The sequence below is a fragment of the Mastomys coucha genome, chromosome X, assembly GCF_008632895.1.
Source record: "Mastomys coucha isolate ucsf_1 chromosome X, UCSF_Mcou_1, whole genome shotgun sequence".
In the NCBI taxonomy this organism is placed as follows: domain Eukaryota; kingdom Metazoa; phylum Chordata; class Mammalia; order Rodentia; family Muridae; genus Mastomys; species Mastomys coucha.
In genome coordinates, this window is record NC_045030.1 from 72,068,731 (window position 1) to 72,074,071 (window position 5,341).

At 36.6% G+C, this 5,341-nt stretch overlaps 1 long non-coding RNA gene across 1 annotated transcript in view; it reads right to left on the bottom strand.

The window, feature by feature from the left end:
- Window positions 1-535: 535 nt before the first annotated feature.
- Window positions 536-5,341, bottom strand: part of LOC116093067 — a 122,159-nt gene continuing 117,353 nt past the window's right edge. Inside the window, exon 4 of the long non-coding RNA XR_004119612.1 lies at window positions 536-670. This is a non-coding gene — a long non-coding RNA (uncharacterized LOC116093067). The remainder of the gene's footprint in view (window positions 671-5,341) is intronic.

Consider the following 5,341-nt stretch of genomic DNA (forward strand, 5'->3'; position numbering starts at 1 on the left):
TCCAAAGGAATCTACAGATTCAGGTAATTCCTATCAAAATATAAATGGCATTATACAAGGTCAAAGATATTCCTATAACATTTATAGAAACATTAAGGATTCTAAATGGCTAGAAGAGCCCAAAGAAACAAACAAACACACCAAAAAGGAAAGCCAAAATATCTAAAACAAACGAGAAAAGCCCAAGTACCTTAGTTTCAAATGAACTCCACAGCTATAGCAATCCAAAAACCAAGATGCTAGCATAAAACACACATATAGCTTAATGGAAAATGATTGAGAACCCAGAAATACATCTGTGTATTTATATTCAACTAGTTTTAATAAAGCAGCAGAAACATTCACTTGCCGGGTGGTGGTGGCACAGGCCTTTAATCCCAGCATTTGGGAGGCAGAGGCAGGTGGATTTCTGAGTTCAAGGCCAGCCTGGTGTACAGAGTGAGTTCCAGGACAGCCACGGTTACACAGAGAAACCTTGTCTCAAAAAACCAAATAAGAAAAAAAAAACACTTGATTTTTCTTTTTATTAGTATATTTCTTATATACAATAATGGGCTTCATTATAACATCTTCAGAGCTTTGTATTTTGCTCATATTCACCCCCGGTTACATGTTCTTCTCTCTTTCTCCTCCTGCTGATTCTTTCTCTTCCTTCCCTTCTACTTGCCTGCTATATGTGTATGAGAGAGGAGAAATCAAAAAATATGGTTTATTTCTGTTAACATGATTAACTCCAGCTCCATTCATTTTATTTTTCTTTATAACTGAATAAAATATATTGTATATACACATCATATTAAGTTTATCCATTTGCCTTTTTGTGGTCATTAGGTTTAATCTCATCTTATTGATATTTCATATTTCAATATTGGGGAAACTGGCAATGTTTATATGTAGAAGAAAAATCTAGACCTCTATCTCTAGCCTATCTATAATATGCAAAAATCACTTAATATAAAACTTAAAGATGAGAACTTCAAGGAAAAGTCAAGGAAACATTTCAGGGCATTGATCTTGACAAACATTTTTAACATGACTTCCAGAAACACTTTTAAAAACCAAAATTAACAGGTAAGGCCATATCAAATTGAAAACTCTTGCACAGCAAAAGAACAGTTAACAGAGAGAAGACATCATCTACAGAAATGGGAAACATATTTGCAAATTGTCCATTTGTAAAGTGATTAACATCCACAATACAGAAAGAACTCAACTCAATAGCAAAAACAACAGCAACAAAAAATATTTAAAAGTAGAAAGTAGGCAGGGAGGACTGTTCTTTTTCTTTTTTTTTTTTTAAGGAAAACAGAGGATTAGGTCTGTGGAAGAGAGGATGTAGGGTGTTATCCCTTGTGTTATGCCCCCCAACACACTCACTAAATGCAAAGAAATTACTCAATGTTTTTAAATAATTAGGTGATGTCAATTAAAATCCCAATGAAAAAAACATGTCAAACAAGTAAGAATAGTTATTTCCAAAAAGACAAAACAGAAGAAACTCTTATATGAATGCAGATAGAGGACCTCCTTCACATTATTGATGTAAATTCACACCAGTAGTGTAACTGGAAAGTTTATGTTCCCTCACCACTAATGGAAAGGCACAGAATAAGAGACTGTAGAGTGTTCAGTACCAAGTGGGACACACACAAAACATTCCTCTCCCAAGGCCCAGGGATATACCTAGAAGAGGGTGTGAAAAGATTATGCAAGAGTCAGAGATGGTAGATGACTTCAAGGAAACTGTTTTCTAAATTCAACAGGGTAGTCACACATATAAATTCACAGCAGTTCTGATTGCACACATAAAACCTGAACAAGAGAGACAGTGGAAATGAGCTAAGGGGCACAGCAGAAGTCAACCGCAGGCCATACCTGTTTCACCAGGAGGTCTTACTGAGGCTCTGTTAATGTCTGTAGCCCATGTTACCACCAAAGGCTATGCAGATATCCATGGTCTGTGCTGTAGCCTGAAGCCAAATTGATATCTATGGGCCATGATGCCAATGGGGACCATGTTGTTCATATTGATGGGAGTGGCATAAGCCACTACCTGAGGCCATGGTGATGTCCAAGTCCATCCTGCCCTCAGGAACTACATTTGGGTCTGCACTCCTACTGTAGCAGGGTTCTGTTTTGATATCCATGGCCTTTGTAGCCACAGAAGGCCATGCAGATATTTAGGGTCTGTGCTGCAGCCAGAAACCATGCTGATATCTGTTGGTTATGCTGCTTCCTGGGTGGTGATGGGGGCAATACGGAACTTAGCATGTCTGTATTGCTACTTGAGGCCATGCTGACATCCATTGTTCAGGGTGCCTTCTGCAGAAATCATATAGAGGCCCATGATTCTTGCTCCTGCAGGTGTCTGTGAAGAGCAAGGGGGCTATTTTTGCTGTGACATCAATGATTGAAGATGAATAGTTGAAATTGAGGTACATGAAAAGCTTCTGTGACAACCCCCACCCCACTCCACCCCACCCTATCTCCCAAAATGTAACAGCCTAGACATAAAGCAGCCACTGATAAGAACTCTTAAAAAGTGTGATAGGGTTACTGACATTTATTACATAACTGATGGCTCTTGGCTGGGGTACAGGAAGAGATACACTTAGTACTATTTAAAGGGTAGGTCACTGAGAGTTTGGCCATGTTCCAGTAAGTATATAGATAACACAAATTGGGCTTTTTTGTTTGTTTCATTTTTGTTTTGTTTTGTTTTGTTTTGAGTTAGTGGGTGAATATGATCAAAATATCAAAATACCTTGTAAGAAATTCTAAAAGAAAAAAATGTAAAGCTGGCAGATGCTAGATTTAAATAAATGTGGAAAAATAAAAGAATCTTGAAGTTCTTCATGAAACTATAATATGATTCAACTATACTACAAAAGGGTACATGTTGAAAAGAAAATCAGCATGTCAAATGAATTTCTTCCCTCAAATGTTTGTTGTAGTATTATACCCTGTAGCTAAGAAATGGAATTAACCTGGGTATTCAATGACAGATGGACAGATTAAAGAAAGTATAGTCAGCATTCCCCAAGGCTCTCAAAACAATCAGTACAGGATCTTGGCTACCTACTGGAATTACACTATAAGATACCATTGCTGAAGACAATGCATACTTTTGTCATAAGACAAAGAGAAGAGCAGTTGGAATTGACTTAGAAACTTCCTCTCTGCTGGCTTGTACACATAATGCTAGAAAGCCTATTCAGACTGATTGGAAAGAACTGGCATCAACAATCTTAAGTATGGAGCCTTATGGGAATGAATGCAACATTCCCCACCTGGCAAGAGAAATGTGCCCACTGCTGTAATAGTCCCCAAGACTGTTATGAAGGTAACCAATTATTTTGCCATTGGACTTGAGCCCTCTCCCAAAGAAGTCACTAGAACTGTAAAACATCTGGCTGTGTGTCATAACTATAGGTGAGGATGCCACAATTGTTTGGCTAAAAATATATAAAGGACCTATCAAATTACCTTCTAAATATTTTGGTGTTTATATCCATAGACTAGGGTTACTGTGAGTTTCCGTTAAGTCTTATTTTTACAGTACGTGGCCTACTTATTTTTCTAAATCCTAATTAAAAAGCTTACCTTTTCCTTTTTATTTCTGGTTCCTTCTTCCAGATACTGACCAAAGCCTAGGCATGTTTTTCCTCAATTTTCTAGGCCATCTCCTGCATTCTTTGAAGCTCTGTGCTCTCTACTTACTGCCTAGCATATCTGTTTCCCAAGTTGTATTGTAAAAGAATATGCACTTTCTCTCCTCCCCTTCTGCATCTCTTTATTCAAGGCAGCAACCAAGATTTATAGTTTGATTGGCCTCTCATTTTACTATCAAACTGTAACAAAATGTTCTTCAAGTTCCTTCTAAATCGATTCCTAAATTATTTGACTTCCTGATTTCACTGTAATAATTTTATTCATTAACTTACAGCATCTGTGATAGCCTGCACAAGGCCAGCATAAGACTGGGCCTATCAGCGCTGTCATAGATTGAGAATTGGCTCATTATTCCCCCATCACTCCCAGAGGATTTAAAGGTAGTTAAGTTTCACTAGGTTAGAAAGGCTCAAGAGGCCCCAAGCCTTTCTAAGAATCTGTAAGTAGTGGTTTCAGAAGTAGGGAGATAGCTGGAAAGAGGACTAGGATTAGGAGGAGAGGAAAGGGAACAAGAGACGAAAATAAGATATGAATATGATCAAATACAAAAACTCTATAGTTAAATTTGTTATTAAATATATTTAATAAAAAAAGATCTGGCAAGATCATTCAATTAATAAATTGTTTGCTGTGCAAGCATAAGATCTGTGTTTGATACTCAGAACCAGAACCAGAAGCTATGAATTTGAAAGAGAGAGAAAAAGGAAAGGGTAAATTATGTAATTATATTATCATCTCAAAAATAAATGAAATAATAAAAATTAAAAAGCCATGTACGATGTTATAAACTTATAATTCCAGCTCTAGGGATACAGAAGGAGGCAGATACCCAGAGTTCACTTGCAAACCTGTCTAGCCTAATTGGTGAGTTTCAAAAAATGTGAGAAACCCTGTTTCAAAAATAATGTGTATATCTCAAGAACAGTAGCCAAGGATGATCTGGTGTCTCCACAAATGTGCATCTATATGCATAAACCTATACAAATATACATGTGCACATACAAAAAGTTAGTACAATAGAAATATTGATGTTTTCAATATGTTTACTATTAATATGAAGAGTTCAAAATCAAGTCTAACCTGAACTTCTCAAACTTACATTTCCAAAGGCTTAATAAGAGTCTTTTATGTCCTTAGAAAACACAGATTATCTTCAGAAAATCTCAGATATGGTGTTCATCCAGCCACAAAAGTAGCAGTGTATTTTTCTACTTTTCATTTTTATTACCTTTATTTTATTTTACAATTTCACACATGTAGGCTATATATTGTGACTATATTCACCCTGTTACCCTTTTATTCCCACTCCCACTTCTGAAAAAGCCTCAATTCTTCCCAACTAATCCCTGACCTACTTTCATGTCTTGTTTATACAGGTCTTGAGAAGTTAACTACATTTTTTTGTGTTTATAATTACATCAACCATGTTATAGCCAGAAGACAATGGTTCTTTTTTTAACCAGTTGCATCCTAAGCAACGTATAACATGTGCACCGTTACTTCTTTATTATTATTCATTGGTTATTTTATTTATTTGCATTTCAAATGTTGTCCCCTGCGGCACTCACTTGTCTACCCCAGTAGGTCTACAGTATCATGGACAAGAGGCATTATGACTCCAAAGGGTTTGTCTTCCTGGGTATTTCAGTCAGTTGCTGGCATCTCCTAA